General features: G+C 37.7%; 1 pseudogene; it reads right to left on the bottom strand.

The window, feature by feature from the left end:
- Nucleotides 1-227: 227 nt before the first annotated feature.
- Nucleotides 228-8048, bottom strand: LOC148040170 (protein disulfide isomerase-like 2-3 pseudogene; annotated as a pseudogene).
- Nucleotides 8049-14565: the final 6517 nt, after the last annotated feature.

Here is a 14565-nt window from a genome sequence, read left to right as displayed (position 1 = left end):
ATTCTTAAAATCAAGAATATAAAAATTCATGAAATTTGTTACATTGGTATAGTGATGCTAGAAAGTCTATTACATTGACACTATTCTAAGAATTAGAAGCATGGTAGTTAAGCCCAATCTTGAAGCCCTAGGAGTTTATCACAGTAATAGGTTGACACATGAAATCTCAATGAAAAATTTTTGTATCTCATTTCAAAGCTTACCTATAATGAGGGTCAGCTACATGGCTAACTATTAGACATAAGATCTTCAAGAGAAAACTCATCCTCCTCTATAAGTTCTCCATCTTTACCATCCCATGGTTCCATTTTTTCTAGAGCTAGTAATGATTATATATGGGAAGATTTCCTTTCCCCCCTCTATTAGCATCTTTTACAAATTCTACAATGGAATCCACTTGAAATGCACTTCTTACGGGTGCATACACATTCTTGTTGACATGTAAAGCTACCATAGGACAATACCCAATATCCTCCTAATCCAATTGCTTGTGCTAGTATAAGCTACTCAACTATTGCTACAGCCCAAACATAACCATAAGCATTTCCTTTGAATTTCTCTATAACTTTCTACAAGATGTTCAAGTACTTATTCTGACCCTCTACCTTAGAATCAAGAACATCAAGTAGGAAGGAGACAACACACAATTGCCACATATGCATAATGTTTCTCCATGGCATCCTGCCATGTCAACTCCACCACCTTAGGTGCAAATAGCACGTCCTTCTAGCTATTCAAGGGCAATTTCAATAGAGGAAGTAGTCCTTGCCCCTTCGTATGTAGTTGGATGCTCCTTATCAAATCCAAAAAGTAGAATCATTGGGAAGCCTTGCATGCCATACCTACTCATCAATGCCTTCTCTTCATCACAATCTACATGATCAAGCTTTACTTTTCCTTTCGATTCATTTGAAGCCTTTTTCCACTTCATGCAACAAGCTTTTTGCATTGTCAACACTAAGGGGCAAAGAATTCCACCAACCAAAGATTATTGCCTTTAGGATAAATTCATTTGCACATTTGCTTCTGCTAGTTTTGCTCCCATGCTTCTCATTCAACCTCTCCTTCAAGAGATGCTTTACTTGCTTTAGTCCAAAGTCTACATTTGAGTTGGCATCCCACAATCCTTGATAATCTACAGGCAACTTCCCAACACCGAAAGCTTTAATGATTGGAAAACCTTGAAAGCCATATTTATGTGCTAATGATTGGTGTGTATTAGCATTGTTAGCTTATAGATATGATAGAAGAAGATGCTACTTCATATTTGCTAATGCTAAATTTGTATGTATGTGTTGGTAAGTGGGTTGATGCAAGGAGATTTGAAGAAACCATGACGATGCATGCTTTAAGAAACGGCCTGAAAACACAATTCTTGAGATGGACAAAATGTTGTATGAATTCTTTATGGGTTCTACAACAAACAAGCACATATCAGGACTTGTTGATATGGCTTTATGTTGCTATGGCCCAAAGGAAGGAGGAGAGAAGAGCAAGACTTTAGGTCAAGTTGTCTCTTCCTTGTCTTTATTTCTAGATCGTCTTGCAAACCATTGCTTTTTTCTACATTGTAGCTTCATTGAACAAGGTCATTTGGCTCATATGGTGTAGATCGTGACCTCAGAGCTAAGTTTTATTTATTTTCGTACTTTAGGCCCAATTTTATGCAATTTCAGAACATTGCTTCTAACCTTGGTTCCATGCCAACCAATCCACCACCCATCCACCATCTTGATGCTCGTGGCTTGAACCAACAATAGCTATCTTGTGGGCAGTTACTAGCACATGGTTTGATGCCTTCTCAGGTCTAAATAATTATCACCTTGGTAAGCAACATTTCTGGCTTCATAAGGTTTTCAATCCTTAAAATTTTGCATTTCTAAATGTATGTTGGACAAGCCATTATGATGGCAATACATAGTAGGATTTGAAATCCATAATACACGAGTGTTACCAAGATTCAAGTAGTAGGTCAAGATAGTGCATACAATCAAATCTCATCTTATGGGCTAACTACTTTTTCTTTATTTTGGAATGATGTTTATAGACTATGGTTGGAATATAAAGTGAGGTGCTTGATGTTTCCTTGTCACATTAACATGTTGATGACACCCAAAGAAGCATAAAAACAAGGCACAAAAGAATCCAAGCATGCATCATATTTTTATTTTTTGTCAAGAGAATAATACTACATTGTTACAAAATCACTAAAATAATATCCCACATAAAGGGGAGGGGGACCACATCTATTAAAGTAAATGGTATGCTTTCAAGTGTTACGTGCATGCATTTGTAAAGGGTAGGAATACTCAAAATTAAAGGCCAAAGGCCTTATAATATCAAATGTATAAAAAAATTTCAAAGAAATAATAAAAATACAAAGGGGTGTGCTTTTTGGGGAAGAGGTGGGGTGGAGTGCACGAGTGGTTATGTGCCTCTTTCCCTTCTCTCTCTTCTCCAATCTCATATTCTCCTTTTTGGTGGTGCTAAAAATTTGTTCTCTCTCCTCTCTCCTCTGTCTTTTGTGCATAAATTTCTCTTTTCCCTTTTGTTCTTGCATAATGGTTGAAGCTATGGATGAAGATGATGAATTGGTTTATTATTTAAAAAGAGATTTATGGTTTCTTTTCAGTTTTGAGATTAATGGCAGAGCCATACATGTAGATTTCGTGTGCTTTGTCCCTGGTTTTGTGGTTGATTATGTTTGTGGGAGGGTTGCTGTCATTTTGGTGCATAGCCGGGGAAAAGGTTGATCTCGAGACTTGTGGAGAATCTTACGGAATGCAAATATGGAAATCTTGGGAAGTAGAGGTTTGCATCATGGAAGGTTATGAAGGCTTTTTTGCTTGGAAATAAACACAATATCTCAGCAAGAATGCAAGAAATAGTCTTCTTGAAGATGATAGAGAATATGGAGAAGAGAAAAACAAAGAAATCTAATACAATAAAAGCCTAGCTAGCAGGAAGAAGAACAAGAATAGGAGTATCAGCTATTTAATGATAATCAAGGAAATGTTCTTCAAGATACGAGAGGAGGTGGAGAAGAAGATGCCTCCTATCAGACATCTTAGCAAGTATATGCCTACCTTAGCCATGTTATTTGCTGCTTTAGCCATGCCATCTTCCCTACAATGGCACAACCACACCTTGGTCTCTGATTTCCCTAACCTTGCTAGTAGTACCAAAAGAAAAAATTGACTTCTCCTCCTTGTCAAGAACCTTTAGCCTTTATGTATCAAGAATAGAGAAGAAGAAGAAGAAGAAGAAGAAGGACCAAGCAAGCTGCCATAGAACTTCTCCATCCCCCTCAATAAAAACAATGGTGCTCTATCGCTGTCGAACACGCATCGCAAGGCTGTATGTATCAATGTCAAGGCAATCCAACACTCACCCTACTTCAAGCTCTAGGTTTTCTTTTCAAGGCCTGATGGTTTAGTAGAAGACAAAGAGAAGTAGGAGAAGAATAAGAGCAGCAGCAATAGCTTGAACCATATGAAACCTTATGCTGTCGATAGTTGCATTTTTAGACAAATGATTTAGAAATTCTAAACCGTGATTTGGCATCTGTTGGAGGAGAGAGGAGGAAAGAGAAGAAGAAGAAGAACTTGTCTCAGAAGGCAAAGAGAGCACAAGAGCATCGGTTCTTGCTATCTCCCCCTTGTCGTGAGAGAGAGAGAGGACTCAGAAGATCTCTTCTATTGAGACTGATGAGAGCTTTGACGACTATGCAGTAGCCAATGCGTCTATAAAAGGATGGCCTAACCCTAACATGAGGTTCCATACTCAACACTCGATTCTCGATTTAGATTTCATTCTATCATTCATCTGCCCACTAGAATGCGAAGCCATGTCCTTGTCTCCATTCTGGCCATAGCAGTATGCTCGTTAAATAGCGTCGTGTGCACTTACGATAGGCACACAGACTAAGACCCGTGCGATAGACAGAGAGAATGGATGGCATCCCCCTAGACAGTGCAGGGATATGATGGGGGACATGGTACAATGAAGGGATGAAAGAAGCAGAAGAAGGTTTAGAGGTCGGAGGAGAGCTACAAGATCTACATTTGTAAAGTGCTGAAGCAGGTGCACCCAGACAACACCGGTATCTCCTCCAAGGCTATGGCCATCACGGACTCCTTCATCAACAACATCTTCAAGATGCTCTCCCATGAGGCCTCCCATCTCGCATGTTACAAGAAAATGTCACCATCATGTCGCGGGAGATCTAGACAACCATCCGCCTTCATTCTACCCAGGGAGCTTGTCAAGCACGCAGTGTTTTTGAGGGCACCAAGGCTGTCAGCAACTTCACCAACGTTTGAAATCACACATAAGCCCCGGGAAGAAGAATAAGACAAATAAGTGAAAGAAAGCAAGGGAAGGTCTGAATTTGCAACCATGAAAGAGCCTCCCAGTTGTACCAAGAAGAGGAAGAGGAGGAGGATTTCTATAACAAGAAGGAGATGCCAACTAGCAGAAGAACAACGAAGGGAGCAACAAAATGGAACTATCGTAGTTCAATAGAAGGAGGATCACATTTCAGGAAGCACTGCAATGCAGACACAAAAGACCGAAGTGGAAGAAGAATAAGAGAATGAAAAGATGAAGTAGCCAAAGCAGTTGTGAGGCCCTCCTCATGACGCCTCTTGCCTGATTGGTCACCCTTTCTTATCTCTCCTCTTCTCCACCCTTCACCATTAGCACCCTCAGACTCCCATTAGCATCCTTGCCCCTACATAGCCTCATGGCCATAACTCTTCACATCTTCTTCTTTTCTTATCCCTAATCTTGCATTCTCTACATTGACCTAAGTAGTTTTCCTTTATTAAATACTCTTACCCAAGTAATTTTTATTTATTGAAACGTGTTCCTATACTAACCTAGCAATACCTTTATAACTCATCCCAACCATTTTAGATCTCTCATATCTCATCTTTCTCTTTCATTCTTTTCTCCTCTACACATGTCACTTCCACATTTTCCTTACCTCGACTCACGCGACATATCACAAAAACAATTCTAGCATTAGACATTAGAAGCATATCATTAAAAGGGTTTATTTCCAATGCCATTTTCCATCATTATCCTCACTTTGGTTTTCAAGTGTTTTTGAGCTAATTGTTACAGTCTTTCTTCTCTCGTTGAGATGGAGAAGTTATTCTCGTGATCCCTTATTGAAGATAGAACCCTATCTTTTGGAGACTATACAAGTTTTTCAATGTAGTAGTGTGACATAGGCAGGAGTTCCCTTACTTTGGTGGTCATGGATTTGGAGTCCCATACCCTACCATGGCTAGGCCTCATGATTAAAGTTGTATTACTAACAATTTTGGAAATGTTTTGTGTTAGACAATGGTTCTTCTTTGACAAGGTTTCTCGAGGACGCTTCACATTTCAGTGTGGGAGGAATATGATGACACTCAAAGAAGCATAAAAACAAGGCACAAAAGAATCCAAGCATGCACCATATTTTTATTTTTTGTCAAGAGAATAATACTACATTGTTACAAGATCACTAAAATAATATCCCACATAAAGGGGAGGGGTGCCATATCTATTAAAGTCAATGGTATGCTTTCAAGTGTTACGTGCATGCATTTGTAAAGGGTAAGAATACTCAAAATTAAAGGCCAAAGGCCTTATAATATCAAATGTAATTAAAAAAAATTAAAGAAATAATAAAAATACAAAGAGGTGTGCTTTTTGGGGAAGAGGTGGGGTGGAGTGCACGAGTGGTTATGTGCCTCTTTCCCTTCTCTCTCTTCTCCAATTGCATTTCTCCTTTTTGGTGGTGCCAAAAATTTGTTCTCTCTCCTCTCTCCTCTGTCTTTTGTGCAAAAATTTCTCTTTTCCCTTTTGTTCTTGCATAATGGTTGAAGCTATGAATTGGTTTATTATTAAAAAAGAGATTTATGGTTTCTTTTCAATTTTGAGATTAATGGCAGAGCCATACACATAGATTTTGTGTGCTTTGTCCCTGGTTCTGTGGTTGATTATGTTTGTGGGAGGGTTGTTGTCACATGTTGGTAGAGGTTATATCCACTATTCCTTGCAATCCAAAAGGTGGTTCTTTGTTGGCATTTTGGGTAGTTGTATGTCTAAACTTCAATATTTGGGATTCAATGTAAGTTGTAAAAAGCAAGGATTTTGATAGAGATAAGTTCCTTATGCGACAGAGGTGTGGTGCTCTTTAAAAGAAATTAGTTGTTTTTTGTTACAAGCAAATGGAATTTTTGGTTCTTATGGAAAATTGGGTTGGTTACTATAGTAGTCTTTCGTACTACTCGGAATGAGGCCTCCATTGCATGGTGTGCTAAACTATTTTGTGCCAATTGTGTAGAGGCTATGTCCTAAAGGTCAATGTGTGGAAAATACGAGGGGAGCTCGTGGTGCTTTCAAGACTCAACAACAACAACCCCCATTACAACAGGTACAAATGTGAAGTAACTTAGATGTGATTAGTGTGTGTTTGCAATTTACTTTTGAGTTGTTTTCAAAGGCTTGTTTTTAGCATGTATTTCCCAAGAGTGGCAAGTATTCCATGTAATATTCCCAATTGTTAAGAACTATAACAATGCAACCTTGCAAGGGCTCGATTCCCTTGAGATCAATGCTGTGAATGCAACCAATGTGGGGCTAATCAAATAGAAGTATTACATCTACTGAGTCACCAAAGGCATTGAAGGCAAAGGTTGATGAGGCGTTGGACGTGTTTTGGATGGTGCAAGGTAGTAATTGATCAACTTACAAGTCTCTCTCTAAATGAATCATTTGCAAGCTAATTTTGTGCTTGATCTGGAAGTTTCTAGGGCATATGCCTTTTTGGGTGATTTCACCAACACCTTATCCATTTAAAAACATAATTGATGTCTACTCGTAAATATTGAGATGATTTTTTATGATTTGTGATAAACATTTTGAGCATTAGGGGCTCACTTCTTGATGTTAAAACGATCTAAACTTTTGGTTTTTGTAATTTCAAGTATCATTTTGACAAATATTGATTCTTATGGGACTTGAGTTTCTTTACTTTTTGATCGTTTCTATGTTGAGCTATTTGCTAACAAGGCCGTAAAGTGATTCTTGAGAGTTTACCAAGCTAGGGACTTGCATGAACTTTTCTATTGACCACATTGTGTGCGTGCTAATTGGTCCTCACATGGGGAAGGATCGGGTCATATATGAATGGCATTTGTTGCCTCCAAGGTTTGAATGACATTGTAATTCAAGAATGTCTTGCAATCATCATCATAGTGAGAGTGCCATGGTAATTAAGCTTGTTGAATTTCTATGAAAGTCTTATTAGTGGCATGCAACAAACCTCATGGATCAATAGAAAAGCCTTCTTCTATATAGACAAAAATATCGTAGAATAATTTCTTTGGTGTGAGGGAATTAGAGTGTGCCTTGTTTGTTATTGACAATGCTAGTAGTTGAGATGCAACATGCATGTTGTAGACTGAGGTTTTGCTATGATCTTCCAAGTGTTGTTAATACCTTCAATATCAACAAAGGGTTTGGATGTAGTTTTGTGGCCAACATAACTCAGTCCATCTAGCATAATGGATCCATCTTTCAATGGATTCAAGCTTCTTGTGCACTTATGATTGTAGGTTGTGTTGATTCTAGCACATCAAATGTGGCAGTTCTCTCGACAAGTGCTTCTATTTAGGATTTAACACTTGCATCTTTGTTGAGCTTTGCCATTTAGGAGCTAATTGATAACATGCCCATGAGTCCATGCATTCATTTGGACAACTTGCTATTCTTGGCCAAGTCAATTAGCAACCATATTGACTCATCCATACTTACACCAAGGTCTCACTTGGTGGAAATAGACTCTTACTTGGCTCATTCATGGTGGTTTTTGTTGTTGCAGATTCAGTTGCAAGAGAAGAAACATTAGCTTCCAACTCTATGGGCAGACTAGTAGCAAAATCTTTAACCTCTGCACTTACAATTCTCTCACTTAGAGAGTCAACTATGTAAGGAAGCATTTCAAGCTTCAGTTCTTCAAGGTTTTGACTAGGTGACAGAACACTTTCCATTCAACCATAGGTTTTTTTCATGACGTGTTACTTCTCTCACAAAGTAGAAAGAGTTTGCTACTGTAACTTTGCCATTGCATGAAGCTCACTTGTAAGCAAGGCAATTGAAACTCTAATGTCATTCGAAGGCTCGTCTACCTATACTGCTTTAAACCTAACCAATTCAATATCTCCACTTGTTGCCTCCTCTCCTTCATGTATAGAGGTAAACCCTTATTCTAAGCTTTCCCCAATGCTTCGAGGCCCAACAACTAGCATAGTTGTTTCCACTTCAATTATTTCCATCCTATCACTTGATTCCCAAGGTGGGGAAGTTATAACCTACTCTATAGTTAGCATTTTAGATTTTGCTAAAGACTCTGTAGTCAGAAGCCTCTTGTTTCTCCATATCTTCTTGGTTTGAAGAAACCCCATGATTTTTTCAGAGCAACAATACTCCATCAGCAATGGAAACCGATTCATTTGTGAGTAGTGTAGATGACACCTAGGGATCTCTTATGGTTCTTCTACTCCATAATCTTCTCATAGTAACTCTACTCACTTTGAAATAGAAACTGTCTCATTCGTGAGTATTGCAAATGACACATGAGGATCCAATACTATACTTAACTACTGCCTTTTGGAGATTCTTATAATTAAAACCCACTTATTCTTAGAGGCTTGATGCAAAATCAGGACTTTTGTTTAGATTATTTTGGGGCTCTTCAAAATTAAAAGGATTAATGGCACCTTAAAGCACCTTTAGGAACTTTTATGAAGCCACCAAAACTTCTCCCTTGTCCAAATCTTGTTGATAAATTCTTATAGCCTCGAGACTCATAAATCCCTTTTCTATCTTTTCTTGGAACGTTGCATCACTGATCATTGTTGGTTTATTTGTCAAGTCTTTATGATCCTTGAAAACTACAACCATTCCTTTATGTAACTCATGAAAGTTTTATTGAGCCTTTGACATCCAAATTTCTCCACTCTTGTCCAATTCTACTCTAATAAAGTCTCAAGATTCACATTCAAAAGCAAAATCAGTTCATTTTGACTCCTAGAGATAGCTCATCTTGCACATCTGACAAAGTCCCTATACTGAGAATTGCATCTTGATGGATCTTTTCATGATCCATCTTAGCCTTTTCATGCACATCTAACATAATAACTTGTTTAGGCAATACCATGTTCTCTGTTTTGCTCCATATCTTGCTAATTTGACAAACCCTTAGAACTCTCTTGCTTTTGTCTTTGTATCTTCTCGCATGCTACTTATGCAGTAGTGAGATTAGCAAAGCATGTTTGCATGCCATTGGAGGCAACTCCAACATTTCCATGACCTTCTTGGTGCATGTCTATTGCACCATCATAACTTGTAGCTACCTCTTTCTTTAACTCGACATTATCCTTAGAATTTGAAGTAGGTTCTTTCAACAACTCAGGGGGAGTAAGTGTAAGGCCTAAATCACTAGGATTCTGTAGGAAAGAGTCATAAAGAAGAGACATTAGAAAAATAATGTATTTTGCAATTGAGACACAAGAAATATTGAAAACCCAGCTATAAGAGAGTCATCGATTTAGATCTTATATAGCATACATGATTCCAATTCAGACAAGTTTGAGATAATACCTCAAGATAATTTCATTGAGACAATAGTTGAGCATGAGATGATAGCCTAGCAATATTCATGTATGCATCAATTCAATTGATGTACACATGATTGAAAATCAAGACATAAACACCTTTGCCACGAACAAAATTTGTATATGCATAGATTTCATTCAAGGCTAAATAACTTGCATAAATCCAAAAGCTCTGTGCTTGAGTTTTTAGAAGACATTTATCTCAGCCCAAAATAAACTCTTTCATCGTGACCTTTACTAGAAAATCAAGAAATCTTCAAATCTATCCATACTATATTTCACTAGGATAGCTATAAGTAAGAGAATGCACTTGGATTGAGAGAGTTGTGACTACCAAAGCTATGGAATGTAGTCAAAAGAGAGTATGAATATCAGAACAAAAAAAAAGATCGCATAAAATACTTGAATTAGGAGATTTCTCTACAATGCTTTGCAATTTTATTGTCATAAGAAATAACAACATATATTAAGAAAATCCCCTAAACATGAAAAGTAAGTGTCATAAATGAGAGATTATCCTCTTGTTTATTTGTGTCTTGAATGCTAACTTGGATCCACGATGGGACCAAAAGAAGTATCACTCAATCAATGAAACAACAAGTCATTAAACCTTGTTAGCCTCAACAAGTAGGGTTTGTAGACAAATGGAGTTCTTCTTCTTTATGCTTGCGTTCACAAGTAGACCTTCATGCTTAAGAGCACTAGAAACCTCCACTCGAGGTTGGGGAATAGGAGGAGGAGGAGGAGGAGGAGCAAGGTGCTCATAATCCATGGTTTTGGGCTTGCTAGAGTAGCCTCCCATGGTGTTTCTTCTTGCTTTCAGTCTCTTCTCCTCCTCTAGCATACGAGTGAGACAAGGTAAGGGATGATGGGGAGTAGGGAAGTGGAAGGATATAAGAAAGGGCCATTCATTCTTGATTGGTATATATGTAAAGCAACATCATCATTAATGGAGCCAGACAATTCAAATAGCCAATGTAGAGAGAGCATGCTTGGTAGATTGGGGGGGGGGGGGGGGGGACATCTCTCCCTCCCCTTCCTTCCAAACCATCATTGTTGAGATGACAAGACATGCATGTATAATAGTAGTAGACTAGTCCCTAGACCTAGGTAGCCATAATACAACACAATGTTGTTTTCAAATAACCTATTTGATGGAGTTGTGTACTTTTTTCTTGGTTTAGTAACTCATCATCAATTTTCACAAAAATTCCTTTTTGTATTTAACTCAAAACTAGCAACCTAGCAAGTGTTGTGTGTTGGCCTCTCTAATTGCACTTCACATGGTTGGCTTCGTTGTGAAGCTTATGAGCATAAAAATCAATCAAGTAACACACTTCATATGCATCATAAGGATGGCTATGGTTGTTTAACTATTTATTAGCCCATGTGGTTTCTTTTCTTTGCTTGCAAAACATGAATATGAGTCCATCTTGCATCACACTTTGCATGCATAGATATATAAAGATTTGGTTTTTGAATTGAAGCATATATGTGTGCAAAGCAATTTAGATGCATTGTAAATGATTATGCACATTCACACTTGCCATACATCTACATGCAAACATTAGTCAAGAAACATGTTTATCAAAGACAATGGCTAACTTGGACTTATAGCCATTGATGATTAGCTTTGTTTTCTTAATCTAGTAGTGGAAGGGGTTTGTATGGCCCAAAACTTCCTCATATGTCTTCTGCACTAAGGTGCTAATCCAATAAATAAGATGAAACTTATACCAGCAATTACCCATCGTCCCTTCGAAATGGGGTATCAACTTCATGGGGCCAATTACCCTTGCTATCCTAGTAGTATTCTTAGGCATGATACATTATCACTGCAGCTGACTACATGATAAAATGGGTGGAAGCTAGAGCCACTTACAAGAACGATGCCTGAACCATAACTAAATTCTTATGTAAGATCATGAAATAACAAATCAAATGCTTCACTTGTGAGAAGAATTCACATGGATTCATAAGGTGAAGTTCTCTCTATATGTTATATTAGGCTTCTATTGGTTTCTATGTAAGCTTTCTTTCCTTGTCTTCTAGCTACCTTTTAAGTCAAATTGTATCTCTTAAAAGAAAAAAAAAGGAAGGGCAATGTTCTTGCTCATGATACTACACCCTTGTTTGCTTTTTTGAAATATAGCTTTTTTTGAAGGGAAGTAATCAGAAAGGTTCTCGACCTTAGTTAGTAGAACATATGTAGCGGTTCTACCAAACCTATTGTCCACCAATGTAGAGAGTAGGGTTTAACCTAGATTCTTTAAAAACAAATAGTTCAATAACTTTGAGATTTTACACCCACCAATTTTGAAGTTTGGAAATAAATGGGATGATCGGGATTGATGGAATGCTATATGCCATCATATGTCCAATGCCTTTTATGATACAATGGGGATGGGTTATAAATTTGATCCAAGGTAAACATGAATCGATCCCTCCAACTAAAGTCCAAAGAATGCATGTTTGAATTGAATATATCTCAAAATACTAAGAAGTGATACCAAGATTTATCACTTTGGAAAAATCCATCATTCCATTAGTGGCAAAAACACTTCACAAGGAAGTTGTCAACTTAACCATAACCTCTTACAAGTTTTTGCAAACAAACTTTCTAGATTCATAACTATAATTTCTTTAGTTGTGATACCATTTGTAATATGCCTATCTAACAAACCTTTGATAGTACAATTTTGGTACTCCATCAAGGGATGTATCCAAATGAATTCATCCAGAACTTGCAATAAATATCCAAACTTTGTGGCCTAGGATCTCTACCCTTGCAAGTAAGCTACATCTCATCCCCCACAACAATCTACCTAAAACAAGGACTTAAAAGACTTCTAAGGTCTCCTAACATAAGTTTTGGTATTAATATTTGGCTAGTTGCTTATGGAAGATATCTAGAATTGGAGTGGACTAGTGTCACACTTGGTTCAAAGAGAGTGAGAAATAGAAGTGAGGTAAGTGCATCAAACCCTCTACGTGTAAGGTAAAGTCTCACTTCGGTCCCCTAAAATGACACTAAGATGAGTTCTAAGATGACACTCTAGGATAGTCAAATGGTCAGATCTTCCTAAGATTTATTGTCCAATTTTTGTTGTAGGAAACCTCTCGGCTAACCAAGACCACCCACCTTTCCATAAGATGAATCCATCAGGGATTCACCCACCTTCTTTACTCAAACTTCCCTTGAAGGAGTCATTTTAATTTTCTAATTAATCTTATCATAATTATATTTGACATTTACAAAAGCTTCCTTGATTAACCTATTAGAATATGTTCATTCATCTAATATTAGCACAAATATAAATATAAGTGGAAAATAATATTTGAGAAATCATGAATCTTTATTCCAAATAAATATATATACAATCCTTGTTTTATTCCATTAATCCTCATTCCATAAAAGAGCGGACTCTATCAAATGACAAACCATCAATGCATCCTTAGCTAGCATCAAGGCCTCCCAAGATATCTATTTTGGGCTCATAGGGGGTTAGGCTAGTCCTAGCACACCTGATGAATTATAGCCAGAGCCCCCTAGTTCCTTGGTACCTCCTAGCTCTAACAATAGGTCCCTACAAATAAAGACCTCTCATGTCTAGTGCTAGTCCTAACATTCAAAGCGAACAATCAACTCCTCGATAAAAGAGCTCAATATTTAGCCTTGGGGGAAGCCAAGCACGCTCCTCAAAATCAGCTTGAATTGGCCTAACTTGGCTTAGAATACACAAACAATCAAACAATCTTTACACAAATAGTCAAACAACCTTTTGTAATGCATCAAGAAATCAGTTGTTTGCAATACAATCCAAACATAGGATCTATCTAAGTACCTTGCTCTCTAGCACACAACCAATCAAGTTGCCATAACTTGAAATAGGCCTTAACATGCCTTTTTTGAAGAAAGTCAATCTTTTGGGGTTGTTACAACATGTCTAACTTAGACTAGATCCTTCCTTGGAACTTTGTTTGTCCCTAAGTTCAAATTCATCTCTCGATAGGGTCTTAAGTCTTTCTCAAACTTAGTCTTTAATTTAAATTGGCTAGAGCTCATCTCAATGGTTTATTCCAAGCTTGTGGAAAGCCTTCCCTTTTAAGAAATTTTAAAAGAAGGTTCTTCAAGTGTGGAGAATTGAGGTCTTCCTAAACCCTTCTATCTTAAGCCTTGTAATAAAGCTAATACCTTACTAGTCAAAGAATATGATATTTCCTAGTCAAGAAGCCAATGTTCTACTAGTCACTTCAATGAGTAGGATTTCTTTGAGTATGACTATCAAAATAGCATGTCGTCCATCACTGGAATTTGGCTTTCGTTGGCATGCTTTGTTTATGCCTATTGTCACTGCTTGACATTTAGGCTTCTTGCATTTATGCTTTGGTCAGATATGGTTGCCACTTGGTTTGCCCATGCTTGACAGTTACTTGGGGCTTTATCTTCAGATGTATTTGAGCATTTTGGATCTACTGGGCATCACATTTGATTGTCACTTACATGCTCTTTGAATGCTTTCAGGCTTATGCTTTACAAGTCTGAGATAGCTTGGGATTTATGCTTCGGATGTACCCTACTGGGATTTGGGATGTCTGATCCTTGTATTCAATGTATTCAAGTGTTGCTTGCTCTTTTTGCATCTGACTTCACTTCCAGTGGGAGCCTCTTGGTATATTCGGATGTACACAGAGTCTTATTTACACTTGAGCTTGAGCTTGTGGGACAATTATATGCATTTGCTCTCTTGAGAGCTTTATGTCTACAATTAGTCTGTAGTGGACTGATTTGATATACCTATTGGGGCAAGCACCTATCTATGTCACAGGTTTGTCAGTTTTGTAGGCATCTTGGATGGTTATGTATTGAGTTTCTTGCTCTATTAGTTGT

The sequence above is a fragment of the Lygodium microphyllum genome, chromosome 2 (genome assembly GCF_053477565.2).
Source record: "Lygodium microphyllum isolate KBCC chromosome 2, Lygodium_microphyllum_v1.1.10, whole genome shotgun sequence".
Lineage (NCBI taxonomy): Eukaryota > Viridiplantae > Streptophyta > Polypodiopsida > Schizaeales > Lygodiaceae > Lygodium > Lygodium microphyllum.
Note: the sequence above shows the minus strand (reverse complement) of the source record. Positions and strands in the feature narration are given on the sequence as shown.